The following is a 16,973-nucleotide window of genomic DNA, read 5'->3' on the forward strand; positions in this document are numbered from 1 at the left end:
CCGTGAGCAAGTGAAACTAGACTAAACATAAAGGAAAAAAAAAGTTAGACTTTATTTTATTACCCAGATTCTATTTTTATTCCCTGAAAATAGTTAATGGGATTTACTGGTGACAAAAGCCTTGGGAGCTGGAACTCAAGCAAACAAGGGCACTGGCACCACGCCAGTAAAAAGTGGGTATAAACACTTCAGTGGTCTCATTTGTTCCCACAGGCTGGTGAGGCCTGGGGACATTCAAGTTATACCTAATAATTACCTTTTTTAAAGTATTATTTGGGATTTGTTACTGGAAAATGTGAGCCTAAGATACAGGGGCATTTCTGGAATAAAGAAGGGAGGCTTTCAAAACCCCAGTTTATTGAACTAATTTATTTTTAGCACTTCTCTATTTAATATTGTCACAATGATTAAAATAAATACTGAAGGCAGTTTTTGAACTAGACAGCTTTGAACACAACCCTCAGGAAGGTGTGTGGTGGGGTAGATGGATGTTTCCAATTTGAGAGTTCTATGAGGGGCTGGACATGTCGGTGAGTAAGTCGGGGTGGAGGCTGGGGGGGACGCAGTGATTTAACATGCAGGTGTTCATTCAAGCCCACAGTGTCAGGAAGCCATAGGCACTTGCTGAATTTTAAGACTAAGACTAAGATTAGGCCTGCTCCCCAAAGAACCTCAGTAATTGAGAGATTATTGTATTTTGGCTACTCTTTTCATTTCTCTAACTCCCTACTCCAGTTTACCAGCATTTTTTTCTTTCAGTGCACTGAACCGTCTTACGATGGCATTGGCAAAAAAGAGAATTGCAACACAATTGTTATTAGAATCTATGCTCTCAATGTAATGGGGGGAGGGTGGTGCAGGGTGCCTAAAATAGAGCAAATTTAGATTCTGCTTGAGTTCACCTGTGAACTTGAGCAGGTCAGTTAACCAGTCCTGTTTCCTTAGATGAAAGATGAGGGGTTCTAATAGATTATCTCAAGTGTACCTTCTAACCATAATCATGACTATAATACCTTGATTTTGTATGAATCTTTGATAGTCCCAAATCACTTTCTCTCATTTAATCTAGCCTACTCCTTAAGAACACAGGTTCCGGAGTCAGACTGCTTGCCTGGGTTCAACTTCTGGTTGTACCTCCTATCAACTGTGTGACCTACGGCAAATACTAACCTCTCTGTGCCTCGGTTTCCTCATTTGTAAAATGGAAATAATAATTCCTCATATGATTGCTATGAGGATTAAATTAGTTGTCACATATAATAAGCTTAGAACCATATTTGTTTGGTATAGCATAACTGCTCAGTGAATATAAATGTTAATTGTTTATATTTATTTTTTAATTTAATCCATATCTGGGTCAGTGCCTCCTTTTAATTTTTCATTTGATTTCTTTCCTTTAATATTTTATTATCCATCTTTTGGGGGCTCTATTTGATCACTCATGGAATTATTTAATAGGGTTAATAAATTTGAGTTTGTAATGGCTAGCTTAATTGCATCCTTTAGCTGATGGCTGGGAGATAGTTTGAAGTTTGAAGTTGATACTTGTGATATCATTTGTAACTGTTCTTTTGTCCCATTTGTACCACTCAAATGCCTATAATATCTTAAGTAGTTTATTTTCCTCATAAATAGAATCCAGCGAGTAGGTCAGCCTATACATGGAACAGAGCCACTCCTGCATGGAGGTGAAATGGCTGAGCACCTATAAAGTGACATTTAAGAGGCACTAAGAGTCCTACCTGCAAATAACTCTAACCACGTATAACTTCTAATCATCTCATCCTCCTGCCAGTGTCAGTGTTTGCTTCTCCATAGTCTGAAATATCTACTGTGACTGTTTTGGTGACCAAAGTATAAGTCACTGCTTTGGAGCCATAGGGAAGAAACTGCTTCTAGAAGGTACAGATATCACACACACACTGTAAGTTTACTTTTCAAGGCATTTTAATGTGAATGTTCTCACGTGTACCTCCCAATACACTTGAAGAACCCGGTAATATTATCACGATGTTACAAATGAGGAAACAGAGAGAAAAGCTAAAAGAATTGGCCATCACTTTGCTGAGCAGCCAATAAATGCTCAGCATGGTCTCCAGAGGGGCTTAAAATAGAAAAACTAAATTTAAAAGAGTTAACAATTTAGCTTTGTTTCCTTTGCTCCGTTGGAAGTTAGGAATTGCGTTTAGAATTTCAAGATGTCTTGGATTAGTCACCTTAAAAAGTGGAGAGAACCAACTATGGAGGACAGGAAACCAAAGCCAGGTGAGTTTCAGAGGGGAGGTCAAATGGAGGAGGGTATCAATACATGATTCTGATGACCAATATAGTCCACAGTGAAGGTCCTTAGTAAACCCAGAGCTATGCCAAAAGATGGGTGAGGGAAGATGGACCCTGACTGCAGGGTCAGATCCCCAACAGTGGACAGTGTGTCCTGAGACCTGTAAGGAACGGCACCAAGGAATGGAGGAGAGCTTAAACCAGCTTTATTAGGGAGCGCTCCCGGGCGAGGTTCACTGGTCCGAGAGAAACGGGCCAGAGAAGTCGCGCCCGGGCGAGGGTTTGGGCAGAATTTATAGGGGAAGAAGGAAAAGGGGTGTGGTGAATCCGGGAGGGCGCAGGTTATTCCTTATTTGGTGGTCTTTTCGGGTATCGTGGGGGACCGTTAGTCCTGCCCCTCGAAAGGCGGGAAGGCTGGGACGGGTGGAAAGTCCCCAGCTCAGTTCTTGGAACTGGGTGGTCCGGAAAGTCTCCAGGTCAGTTTCAACCTGTGAGTCTGATTGCGTTCCCCTGCCTTGGGCCAGTTGGCCTTGCAAGACCTGCCCATGAGGTTATAAAGGCAAGGTTCTAGGTGCTGATTTACACAGAAACTGGAACTTCTGCCCCATTCTGACTAACAGGATCAGATGACGGCTTGGCTTATTGATCATCGGAAAAACTTCCCTGATATTGCCTGATTGTGCTGATTGATTTTATGTGTCAACTTGGCCGGGCCATAGTGCCCAGATATTTGGTCAAACATTCTGCATGTTTCTGTGAATGTGTTTTTTGGATGACACTAACATTTAAATCAGTGGACTTTGTTAAAGTAGATTACTCTCCATAATGTAGGTCGACCTCATCCAATCAGTCGAAGGCCTTAGTAGAACAGAGTCTGACCTCCCTCAGCAAGAAGGAATTCTGCCAAAAGATTGCCTTTAGACTAGGACTGCAACTCTCCCCTGGGTCTCCAGCCTGCCAGCCTACCTTAAGGATTTTGGACTTACCGAAGACTGAAAGCCTCCACAGTCATGTAAGCCCATTTCCTTAAAACCAATCTCTCTATATGTTTTCTAAAATTTTTATTTATGTATATTTATGTTCACACACATCCTGTTGGTTCTGTTTCTCTGTAGAACACTAATACACAGCTTTATATGTTTCAGAGCAAAATGACCACTTTCTCTGGAACCACTAAGCTTTAATATGTTTAAAGACACAAGACCTTCTACTATGTTGAGAGGCAATGCCATACAATGAGTAAGCACATGAGCTCTGGCTGGTTTGAATCCTGGCTCCATCATTTCCTGTAAATTGACAGCAATAACTTAACCTCTCTGGTCCTCAGTTGTTCTATCTGATAATAATAGCTTCTATCTCATAGAGTTCTTAAGGGTGTAAATGAGCTAATATGCATAAAACATTTAATACAGAGTCGAGAACTTAATAAACTCCCAATAATGTTAGCTATTATGTTTCTTTCTCTCCATATCTGGGGAATTCATATTAAGTCAGGAATGAACAGGCCGAAGATTCAGAATCTGAAGAATTCCCTATTAAGCTGCTGTACCAACATATTGTGTGATTTCCATGAGGCCTCCATTTCTCTGCTATAAAATGAAGTAAAACAGATGGGTTGTGAGTTAATGAGTATATAAAACACTGTGAAGTCCTTACATAAAAGGTGCCCCTGAGCATTATTATCACATGGCAGGCAATTGAGTGTTGTTATAGGGCAGGTTTTATATTTTTAATACATTTTTAAATGTTTTTTTGGTCACCGTGGGGTGAGGTAAACAACGTGGTGTTAGAACAGAAACTCATAAACAGTGGTATAGTCACCTCTTGGCTTGCACTGCCTTGTTACATGCAATCAACTGCCCAAAGAGTTTGAAAGACAAAAGTCCTAATTTTTCTGGGGTTTATATTTTTTCAGAATCTGGCTCTTATAAACAAGGCCATGTCAAGTCTACTTCTGTGACTTGGATAAGCTCAAGCATTACTGAGTAAATCATAGAATATCCAGCTATTCACTTTTTAATAAGCATCAAGCCAGAATCAGCATCTTTTCTCAACTGAGCTCTTTAGAGTATTTCAAAATTCCATAATACTTCCAAGGATGCCAAATCTAGTCTGTGAATTGCAAAGATGCAGTTTCCTTTCAGTCATTAAAGGAAATATAATAAAAATAACCATAATTATGCCCAATATATAATAGACACTTCCAGAGGTATCATAGTTTAGAACTGGACCTGGATTTTATTATAGTTCTGTTTCTGGCACTTATTAGGTATGTGACCTTGGCAAATTACTAACCTGTTTTTTTTGTTTTTTAAGATAAGTAATTATACATAACTTGTAAGCTACTATGTGAAAAGAATCTAACCTAATGCCCAGCACGTATTAAATATTTCCTCTCCTCTGGTCCTGTGGTGAAAGATCCTGTAACCTTGGTGTGACCTAAGAGCCCTCAGTTTTTCAGGTCATTCTCTTGAGGGTTAAACTGAGTTCACATTATATAAGAGAGTTATAATTTTGATTACTGCCCCCACGCCTTCTAGCAGAATTAACAGGAATCCCTGAAACTGTTTTTTAACTCAAATTCCCCAGCTAGGAATTTTATGCAGTTATGAGAATCAATGGGACCAAAAACAGGACTCAGATAGTCTACTATTCCTAAACCTGCTACCAAGGACTGCAGGCCAGACCTGAGCCAAGCAAATTCACAGCTTCTGGCGCCCCCTGGAGGCTGCCAGCAGCATACCTCTTCATGCAAGGAACTCCAGTCTCTAAAGGGCTATAAGGGAAATTCAGAGACTCACTCTTCCATGTGTTAGAGATATATATATCTCAAGTTTTCATCATGAGACATCAACATCTAATTTGATTTTCTCATACAGAGGCATTATCTTTCTTTCTATGCTCATTAACTTTCTATGTCTTGAGATGTCTGACTCCTTTAGAAGAGTGATGATAAATATTAGAAAGAAGGTCATAAAAACCACTACCAGGGAAATGCAAATCAAAATCACAAGATACCACTTCATATTTTTTAGGATGGCTATTATTAAAAAAACAGAGAATAACACGTGTTAGTAAGGATGTGGAGAAGTTGGAACCCTAAGGCTTTGGTAAGGATATGGAGAAATTGGAACCCTACGGAATGTAAAATGGTGCAGCCACTATGGAAAATAGTTTAGTTGTTCTTCAAAAAGTTTAAAATAGCATTGTCATGTGTTTCATCAATTACACTTCTGGGTATATACCCAAAAGAACTGAAAGCAGGGACTTAAATATTTTTATACCTGTGTTTATATAGCAGCATTATTCACAATATCCAAAAGGTGGAAACAACTTAAGTGCCCATCAGTGAGTAAATGAATAAGCAAAATGTGGTATATAAATACAATGGAATATTATTCAGCCTTAAAAATAAAGGAAATTCTGACATATGCTACAACATGGATGAACCTTGAAGACATTATGCTAAGTGAAATAAACCAGTCACAAAAGGACAAATACTGTATGATTCCACCCCTATAAAGTACTTAGAGTAGTAAAATTCAGAGACAGAAATTGGAATGGTGGTTGGGAGGGTCTAGGAGAGGGAAAATTGGGAATTATTGTATAAAGGGTGCAGAGTTTCAGTTCTGCAAGATGAAAAAAGTTCTGGACATGGATGGTGTTGATGTTTGCACAATAATGTGAATGTGCTTAATGCCACCAAACTGTACACTTAAAATGGTAAATTTTCTGTTATATATGTCTTTAAAAAATTAATTTGTTTAAAATAATTTCTTTAAAAATTAACCTATCAAGAAGAATTATATGTCTTTAATGAAAAAGTATACAGAGTACTTTTTAACAAAGTAGTAGACTTTAACCTCTAGGAGAAATGAATATTCTGTCCTTTGTTTGGGCGAGTGTGTGCGCATATACAGAGTATGACAATATAGATTGTCTTTCTATTTTTCTCTGTTTCATTTTTAACAAAAGGACCAGACCTGTCCTTTAGCCTAACTGTAAGTGGGCAATGGTCATCTTTAGCAGCTCCCTTCACACCCTAAAATTTTCTCTGCCTCTTTTTTTCCAAACAACCTCTCTGGAAAGACATAAAACCCACTCATACTAGGGTAAAATAACTCATCACAGCTTAAAGTAAGTGACACTCTCCCTGGTAATGGAGGAGTAGATTTCAGCTAGCCTAAAAGCCCTTAGCTAAAGGAATAGCATACTACATTGAAATTTGAGATGCCAGCCAGAGGATGAGAAAGAGTACTAGGGGTTTAATTTCATAAGGCACTTGACATCACACCATGTCACTATTCAGTTATGGCTGGTCAAGCTCTGAGTCATGGAAAATGTATTTTAATGTTATACCAATTGTATACCCCTAGTAATTTGAGATTAGGAACAATGTGATTTACATGATTTTCCAAATTAGACCACATTAGTTCACTCACCAATTATATGCCAACTATGTGCCCAAAACCGTACTAGGCTGTGGGCATTCAAAAATGGTGAGACATATAACTTGTCCAAAAAGAAGAGGAGAGTTAGTCAAACAGAAGATTGTGAATAACTCTATATATGAAGGACCCCTTTTTCCCCTCTGCCCGGGGTGGCTTGGGTGAGCCTCACAGCGTTTTTATGCATGCTTTTATTATAATATTTATTGACTCATATTTAAACTTCATGTGCTCATGTCTGTCTTTTCCACTATACCGTGGATATGAAATTCATCAAAATATAATGTGTTAGATTTGCACGTTAGAATGATCCGTCATGTTTTCTGGAAAGTATCATTGTCTCATCTGTTTTTGTGGAACAAATGACCTTAAAATTTAATGGCTTAAAGCAAGAATTTGTTATTTTTCACGATCCTGTGAGTCAAGAATTTGGCATGGCTCAGCTGGTTTGTTCTGCTTCACATGATGTCAGTTTAGGGTTACTAATGTACCTGCATTTAGCTGGGAGTTGGGCTGGGGTTGGAATGTCCAAAGAGGCCCTCTCATCTGCCAGGGCTTCTCTCACTGTGGTCACTAGTCATTCATTAGTCTAGCCTAGATTTCCTTGTTACATGGTGGCTGGGCTCCAAGAAAAAAAGAAAGCAAAAGTTGCCAGAACTCTTAAGACCTTGGCTCAGAAGTACCATAATATTATTCCTACCACATCCTACTGGTAAGACTCAAGGGGAGGGAAAATAGACTCAGCTTCTTGAGGTAAGGAGCAGCATGAGCATACAAGAATGGGAGGAATTGTTGTCTGCTATATTTGGAGGTTATGTACCACAATAACATTTTTTTAAACCCTCTTAATTACCATAAACACCTAGAAATACAGAGTAAGATATAATAAACATCTGTTTAAATCAAGATCTGAGCTCTCAACAAAGCATTGAAAACCCTAGAGGCCAAAAATAACGAAGGAACTGAAAACTAGCGTTAATGATTCTGTGGCTGCCATAGGGGAAGGGGAATAATCAGTCCCAGCAACATGGAGCTTGCATCTAATGACAACATGAACATAGGAGATGATGTTTGGGTTCTGTCAAGGTAGGGAGTTGCAAGTGAGATCCCACATAAAGCTGTGATTCTTGAAGGGCTTCACCCTCAGGATAAACTGGAAAACACCAATCCAGGAAGATGACAACACAGGTTTATTGTCTCTTCCCAGGCTCTCCAAGGAATGAAATCTCTCCCAAGGGAATTTTTAACTTTAGGCCAGCCCTAATATAAGTTTGGGGTTAACTACATATTCTCTGTAATGTTCAGGTACCCAGGACAAGGAACTTAAAAAAAAAAAAAGTGATCTCTACTCAATAACATCCTGGGGAATCTAGCATTAAAAATTACAAAACCTCTGTAAAAGGAAAAGCAATGAACCAAGTTACATAGAATTCCTACAGTTAAGGTTTTGTGATCAAGATCCAAATTTGTAAACAGGGGAACAACTGACTGTGAGTGAGACTCAGCAGACAAAACAAATGTAAGGATAGGTTGGGACTGAAAAATAAACACACTTTAAAATGGTAGATTTTAGAATAGAAAAAGTCAGGGGAAAAGGAGCCAAAACAAGAGAAAACTCAATGGATTAGTTAAATAACAAATTAGACACAGTTGAATAAAAAACTAGTTAACTAGAAGATAGACTTCAGGACATTTTCTGGAATGCAATATAGAAGTATAAGGAGTTGGAAAATGTGAAAGAACATTTATACTTGTGGAATAGAATGAAAAATTTCAACATACAGCAGGAATTCCAAAGGAAAGCTATGGAGAATGGGAAAGAAGCAATATTTGAAGAGCTAAGGACAGAATTTGCAAAACTGATCAAAGGCTTGTCTTCAGATTGAAAAAGCCCAGCAAGTTCTAAATAAGATAAAATATATATAAAACCCCAATTGAGGGCTTCCCTGGTGGCGCAGTGGTTGAGAGTCCGCCTGCCGATGCAGGGGACGCGGGTTTGTGCCCCAGTCCGGGAAGGTCCCACATACCGCGGAGCGGCTAGGCCTGTGAGCGATGGCCGCTGGGCCTGCGCGTCCGGAGCCTGTGCTCCGCAACGGGAGAGGCCACAACAGTGAGAGGCCCGCATACCGCAAACAAAACAAAACAAAACAAAAACACAAAAAACCCAATTGATTATAATTCTCAGAATGGCTAAAATTGGAAAGTCTGACAATATCAAATATTGACAAGGATGTGGAGTAACTCAAAATCTCAAACAAAATGAAAAGACAAAGACAGAAAATATTTGCCATGCATATACCCAACAAAAGAAAATTTACAAATTTCTACAAATCAATATGTAAAAACAAACAATGCAACCAAAAAAATGGGTAAATAATATGAACTGGCAGTTCAGAGAAAATGACACTTGAGTGATCAAGAAGCATAAAAGGGACTTCCCTGGTGGCGCAGTGGTTAAGAATCCGCCTGCCAATGCAGGGGACACGGGTTCGTGCCGTGGTCCAGGAAGATCTCACATGCTGCAGAGCAACTAAGCCCGTGCGCCACTACTGAGCCTGCGCTCTAGAGCCCACGAGCCACAACTACTGAGCCCTCGTGCCACAACTACTGAAGCCCGCGCACCTAGAGCCTGTGCTCTGCAACAAGAGAAACCACCGCAATGAGAAGCCTGCACACCACCACGAAGAGTAACCCTGGCTCACAGCAACTGGAGAAAGCCCGCATACAGCAATGAAGACCCAACACAGCCAAAAATAAATAAATAAATAGAATTTTCAAAAACAAAAACAAAAGAAAAGATGGTATATATTTCTTAATAATCAGGGAAAATTATTAAAATGACAAAAATATAAACTTTGACAGAAAGAAATGTAAATACTGACAGTTCTGTGTATAAGCAGAGCTGTTGAACGAAGGAGTGAAAACTGCTAGAGAAAAATGTGTATCAGTGCAATCACTTTGGAGAGCAATTTGGCAACATGTAAAGTGAAACATTTAATTCCATTTTTAGGACTATACTTTAGAAAAAGTCTTAAATTTACACAAGAAAATATGGGTCATATTATATCATTAGTAATAGTGAACAATGAAAATAACCTCAATATGACCATGAAGTCTGGATAATCAACTTTTGTACATTCAAATAATGAAATACTAACTGACAAAAATTGAAATAAATTACTGAAAGGGAAGGTTTGACATGATTAAATTCCAAAAATACAATGTTCAGTGAAATATGAACGTTGCAGAATAATATGTACAGTATGATACCATTTATGTGAAATTTAAAAAATTCATAATACTATATATGTGTTAAAGATAAAATCCATTTATAGTAGACATATGAAAACCAAAACAGGAAGGATAAGTACTAAATGTAGTGATCATTGGGGGGGAAAGCGAGGGGAATGGGACAGAAGAAAGTATACAAGTGATTACCACAATATTTGTAATATTTTATTTCTTTTTAAAAAATAGCGAGCAAATTTGGCAAATTAAGATTTAGCAAAGCTTGATGGATATGAGGTTTTACTATAAACTGCTTTAGAATTCTTCAGTGCTTGAAATATAGCATAAATCTTGTATTTTTCAAGATAAAAAAATTCTTCTGGCAATCTGGGGGATATTTGGGAAGGGATGGGTCTGCAGGCAGGGAGAGAGCTAAGGAAGAACTGAATTATGCTAGGGCATTGAGGATGGAGAGCACGTCCTGGATGCAAGATATGGTTAAAAGCTGGTTTCAGTATACTTAATGACCAAGTGAATGTGAGTGATGTAAAGACAGAGGGGAGACTGGGATTGTGTAGCTGTTACCAAAATGGGAATTTCTGAAGAAGGAGCAGGAGAACATTTGGGGAATAATGCAGTAAATTCAGAGTTGGATATTTTGAGCTTGAGGTTTCAATGAAGCATTCCAACAGAGAGTCACATACGTGGTTAGAATTATGGGTTTAAAATTCAAAGGAAAAGACCCTGGGCTTGAGATATAGAATTAGGAGTCATCATAAAAGTGATAGTTGAGGCCATGGAAGTTCCAAGTCTTTGGTGAGACTTTTATGATATTCCTGTAAAGTTCAGTGTTTTCTCATTGACAGGCAGTTCCTGATATGTGGAGGACCATTAGTTGTGCACAGGTATGTGTCAAAACATGATATTTTGGGTCATGTACAAGACCTCTTCTTTGTCTCAGACCTTTTTCTGATCTAGGAGAAGCAAGACATCCCTAAGGAAGCATCCCCCAAATTCCAGACAGAATCTGCTCTGTTGGCTCTCTACATCTGTGCTCACCCTAAGTAGACCAATGCCAAGAGACAGGTCTGAAAGCAGCTTAACTTTTAGTAGCCAATATACATAGTAACAGCCAGGCTGGAATCTGGGACAACATCAAGGCCTGGATCTGTAGCTTCCAGGGCCAAATGCATAGGCATGCAATAAGTGTAGTTACACAAAGCCCCACTCTCAGAAGTGCCCTGCACTTGGTAAAAAGATCTGCTGTTGCCACCTTGAATTCTTAATAATTTTATCTTTGAACTTTTGCTTTGCAAGTGAAGTTCAAAGAGACAGTGGAGCAGAGGAGATAAACACGAGCATGTACACAGTACCTTGCCAACCATTTCCATATAGTATTAGTAATTGTTATGCAGCTTCCACAACAGATTAAACATGTACTGGCTTTGGGTCTCACTAAACTCCCATGCATCGTGAGTCCACAAGAATTCTGTGCTTATTTTATGCTCACACATTTAAGACTGAGTAAGTGGGGACCCTGACAGCCCCAAGAGGTCATGCTTTTCGTTTGAACCAGAACTTACATCAAAGAAAGAAAGAAAATAATGGTATTCTAGGAAACACAAATATCCAAAAAACCCTATTACATTCTTTCTTATTCATGCTACTTAGCTAAAAGTTATGACATAAAAGAAAAAGGAAGGCTAAGACAACCCAGAGTCCTTTTTCCTTTTAGTTCTTCCTTACTAGTTAGTGAGCCAGATAGTGAGTGTTGGTAGAATGTGTGGGTAACAAGAAATGAATAAAAGTTTGTAATTTCAGTTGTTTGAGAAAGAATGAAATACATGTGTAAGTATGAACTGTAAAATACTGATGATTCCACATATGAGTTAAATACTTATTAAAATTGGCACTGCACAATATAACAATGAATGGTAAAATTCATGCTAAAAAATCAAAATTTTAAGTTTTCTTGGAATGATGATTATCCCTATTATGTCATATAAGTAATAAAATGGTTTTAAAAAGGAAAGCTTTTATGTTAGTACTTTTTTTTTATATAAATTTATTTTTATTTTTGGCTGCGTTGGGTCTTCGTTGCTGTGCGCAGGCTTCTCTCTAGTTGTGGTGAGCGGGGGCTACTCTTCGTTGCGGTGTGCAGCCTTCTCATTGCGGTGGCTTCTCTTGTTGTGGAGCACGGGCTCCAGGCGTGCGGACTTCAGTAGTTGTGGCACGTGGGCTCTAGAGTGCAGGCTCAGTAGTTGTGGTGCACGGGCTTAGTTACTCCGTGGCGTGTAGGATCTTCCTGGACCGGGGCTCGAACCCATGTCCCCTGCATTGGCAGGCGGATTCTCAACCGCTGCACCACCAGGGAAACCCATGTTAGTACTTTTTAACAGCACTTTTTTCGCGCTTTTTGAACAAGGGGCCTACATTTTCATGTTGCACTAAGCCTTTTTTCCTTGTTTATTTACCAGCCCAGAGCTTTTTATCCTTCCGCAAGCACCAAGTTTCAACTTGTTACTGAGGAACTGAAAAAGGTAGAGGAAAAAACAACCAAGAGAGATGAGTAAGCATTAGAACACAAAATTAATGTTGAAATGCTAAAGTAATTGACATGTTTTAAAGAATGAGTATGTTAAATGCCTTCAAATTTACATTTTAGGATTCTAGCAAGGATATGAACAGACCCTTTGATCTCATACCCACAACACAGTTGAAAAAGAAACAAAATACTTGTGGTGCTTCTGTTTCTGTACTTTGGGGTGCTACATCCCACCCCATCTACCAGTGTGTCCTGCATCACACCTAGTATAGGGATTAACAGAGAACCAGCCTAAGATCTAGTGAGTTAAATACTCTGTGTCCCAGTTAAGTTGTGGTTCTTTTCAGAAAGGGAAGTTCAGTGTACCTGTTTGTGCTCCTCTCCTTTTTCTTTAAGTTTCTTGAATTCTTTCAGGATTCTTCTCAGGTACACCCACCCTACTCACAAACTTTGGAGGTGGGAGGAAGGGAACTTCCCAGGAAGCAGTCATGAGGCTACAATCCTGGGGCCCTACAAGCCCTGTCTAGAAAGTGATTTGGTTGTTTCCTTACAGTTGTAGGTCATGTTTCTTTTCACAACTGAGACAAACTTGGGACTGTTTCCCACCTCCAAAGTTCTGGGCAGCCTAAGAGTGATTAATGAATCTGTTCCAACCATACAAGGGTTTGAAAGATGCCTAGTAATGAGTGGTAAGGAAATTTATGATCCCACTGTGACCCATCTTGACCCACTGTCAGCCTGATGAAGGCTGAAGCTGTTTTCTGGGAGCCCCATGTCAAGCGGAGGAGAGGAAAATCAGTCTTACTTGTGCTCCAAAGTGCCACTGTTGCTTGGATCCCAACGCCACTTTTCCTTGCAGGCATTCAGAAACTTCAGGGCTCCAAGCATCACACTATTGCCCCCTGGTGGATGATATGATGTAATAGTTTCTCCTTTCTGAACACCTAGGTGGAATATTTCTCCAAGTTTGGGTACTCATTTGATATATGAATCCCAGTAAATGACCACCCTAACATATGCTCTCTCTAGAGCAGTGAAGTATTTTGCCATAGACTGGGCAGTTTAGACTCTCATTTAGCTGTATTTATCAATCATCAGCATTTTCCACCATTATATTATTTATTGATATTTCTATTACCCATAGAAAGTCCAATTCTCTAGTCCCTGGCATGCTACTTGCAAAAAATTCTGAGCAGCAATTACTCAGTAAAACAGCAGCCACTAAGCATCTAGGGGATCCAGTCCCCAGTAGTGAGGCTGGCCAGAAACTTCAAATTACAAGAGAAGTTCAGTCACTGACCTCCTTTTCCCTGATAGGAATGACTCCCATTTCTTAAGAACTAGGTGAGTGTGGTGTTTGGGTAATAAAAAATGAATGTCCAAGCATTATGACTAAAGCCCACCCCCTACCCCACTAGAATACAACCAGATACTAGAAAATTCATGTAAAAAAATTGTACTCCCTTATCTGATAAAGGTGATCTACCAAAAACTACTGCAATGTCGTTCTTAATGGAGAAATTTTAGAAATTTTCCATTGAAAAATCAGTATTGAGAAAAAGATAACTACTATAACCACTTGTATTCAACATGGTTCTTGCACATTGGGATACCCCATCCTAACCCACCTATATATTTTTTAATCCCAGTCAGCAAGTAAAGGGAAAAATGTAAATTAAAAGATAAGGACTGGAAAAGAAGAAACCAAATTCTGTTTATTCAGAGATGATATTAAAATACAAAGAGTTCTTAAATTATTCAGATTAATAAGAATATAGGAAAATGACTGGATATAAAATCAATCGTATTTCTTTTTTAAAAAATAAATTTATTTATTATTTATTTTTGGCTACGTTGGGTCTTCGTTGTGCACAGGCTTTCTCTAGTTGTGGCAAGCGGGGACTACTCTTTGTTGCAGTGCGCGGGCTTCTCATTTCGGTGGCTTCTCTTGTTGTGGAGCACGGGCTCTAGGTGCGCGGGCTTCAGTAGTTGTGGTTCGCAGGCTCTAGAGCGCAGGCTCAGTAGCTGTGGTGCACGGGCTTAGTTGCTCCACGGCATGTGGGATTTTCCCAGACCAGGGCTCGAACCCGTGTCCTGTGCACTGGCAGGTGGATTCTTACTACTGTGCCACCAGGGAAGTCCAGTTGTATTTCTGTATGCCACCAAAATCCAAAATTTTAGAAAGCATGCGTTATGAGAAGAGATTAATTTTTGTAGCAATTTTTTAAATATCTTTTTTTTTAAATATCTTTATTGGAGTATAATTGCTTTACAATGGTGTGTTAGTTTCTGCTTTATAACAAAGTGAATCAGCTATACATATATCCCATATCTCCTCCCTCTTGCGTCTCCCTCCCACCCTCCCTATCCCCCCTCTTTAGGTGGTCACGAAGCACCGAGCTGATCTCCCTGTGCTATGTGGCTGCTTCCCACTAGCTATCTGTTTTACATTTGGTAGTGTATATATGTCCAGGCCACTCTCTCACTTCATCCCAGCTTACCCTTCCCCCTCCCCGTGTCCTCAAGTTCATTCTCTACTTCTGCATCTTTATTCCTGTCCTGCCCCTAGGTTTTTCAGAACCTTCTTGTTTTTTTTTTTTTGGATTCCTTATGTATGTGTTAGCATACGGTAATTGTTTTTCTCTTTCTGACTTACTTCACTCTGTATGACAGACTTAGTCTTTTTAAACATATTAGACCTTTAAGCAATTAGTACTTAAAACATAAAGTACCTAGGAATTAATCTAATAAAATATGTTTAAAACTTTTATGGAGAAAATTATAAAACCTTATTGCAAATCATTAAAGAACATCTAAATAAATAAAGAGGATACTTTAGTGGATAGGAAAGCTCAGATCCTAAAGTCCCAACTGTATCTAATTAATGTATAGATTCCATGCATTACAATCAAATTTCCCTAAGGATTTTTCTAGAAAGTTTTCAAGTGTAAAAATTCCTATGGAAAGGCCAAAGCCAAAACTTACCCAGGTGTTCCAAGGAAGGTAGATGAGGAGAGAGGGAGCCGGTAGAAGACTTGTCTTTTCAAGATTTATTATAAAGCCAAAGAATGATTGGCAAATTGGCAATGTAACAGAGAAGAGCCCAGAAACAGACTTCTAACATATATTTGGAAATGATGTGACAAAGTTAGTATTGCAGATGACTAGGGAAAGAATTAACCATTCTATAAATGGTACCAGAATGACTGGATATGGACTTTAAAATAAAAGAAATTTTATCTCTACCTCAGAGTACACACAAAAAATCCATTAAAATAAATTAAAGACTTGAATGTGAAAGGTAATTAAAATAGACATGGTAAAATTTTATTTTTGGTTTGGGATTTGGTACTGATTTTAATCCAAAGGGAAGCCTAAGTCCAAAATCTTGGATAAGAGCTTTTAAAATGTAGTACAAATAAATCAAAGAGCCCAACGAAAAGCAACCAAGATGCAATGTTTCCTTCAAATAAATAGTCAGGAAATAAAAAGTAATTCAACATACTAAATCTTCATTAAATCTGTGAAAGTTATACCAAAGTGGACTGGCATTCCTAGATACATACAGTCTTAGGCATCTTATAACTTGAGAAAATGTTCCTTTTATCATTAAAGAGTAAACTTCTTTTGTTGATCTTAAGTATTCTCACCACACACACACACACACAAAATGGAAACTATATGAGGTGATAAATCTGTTAATTAACTTGTTTGTGGTAATCATTTCACAATGTATATGTATATTAAATCATCACGTTGTAAACCTTTATTGTACAACCAAATAGATAAAATTATTTTAAAAAAACTAATAACCCTCTTTCCCCCCCCAAATTTTTATCTTAAAGTCTGCTTAGTGTGTTAATTGATATTTATTTGATGTATCTTTTTCCATCTGCTTACTTTTAACTTCCATGTTTTATTTTGCCTTAGACATATCTCTTATAAGAGCATACACTTTAAAACTAAATAAGGAACTCTAGCTTCTTAAACATATGTTATACAGTTACTACATTAACAGATACATTTGAACTTATTTCTACTATCTTATTTTTTCTGTTAATCATGTTTTCTTTGCTGCTGCTTCTTTCTTTCAAAATCTCTGTCTTTCTTCCAAACAGTACAAGGACTTTGGAATACTGTCGCACTGACAACTGCCCCTCCATTTTGTTGTTATTTTAGTCTGAATTATTCTTTTTATTATTGATTTCCAGTTGAAGATCCTTTAGACTTACCACTGTATTTGCTAACCATTGCTTCTTTATTCCACTCCTTCTTTTGGAGTTTAATTTCTTTCTTCTTGAAATATATTTTCTATCTATGTATTTATTTCTCTTGAATGATAGTTTAGCTGAGTATAGAATTCTAGGCTGACAGAAAGTTCTCCTCAGAACTTTGAAAATATTGTTTCATCTTCTACCATCTTTGCTGATCAGAACCTGCTGTCTGTGAAATTTTCATCTCTTTATAGTCTG

The sequence above is a fragment of the Delphinus delphis genome, chromosome 7 (genome assembly GCF_949987515.2).
Source record: "Delphinus delphis chromosome 7, mDelDel1.2, whole genome shotgun sequence".
Taxonomy (NCBI): domain Eukaryota; kingdom Metazoa; phylum Chordata; class Mammalia; order Artiodactyla; family Delphinidae; genus Delphinus; species Delphinus delphis.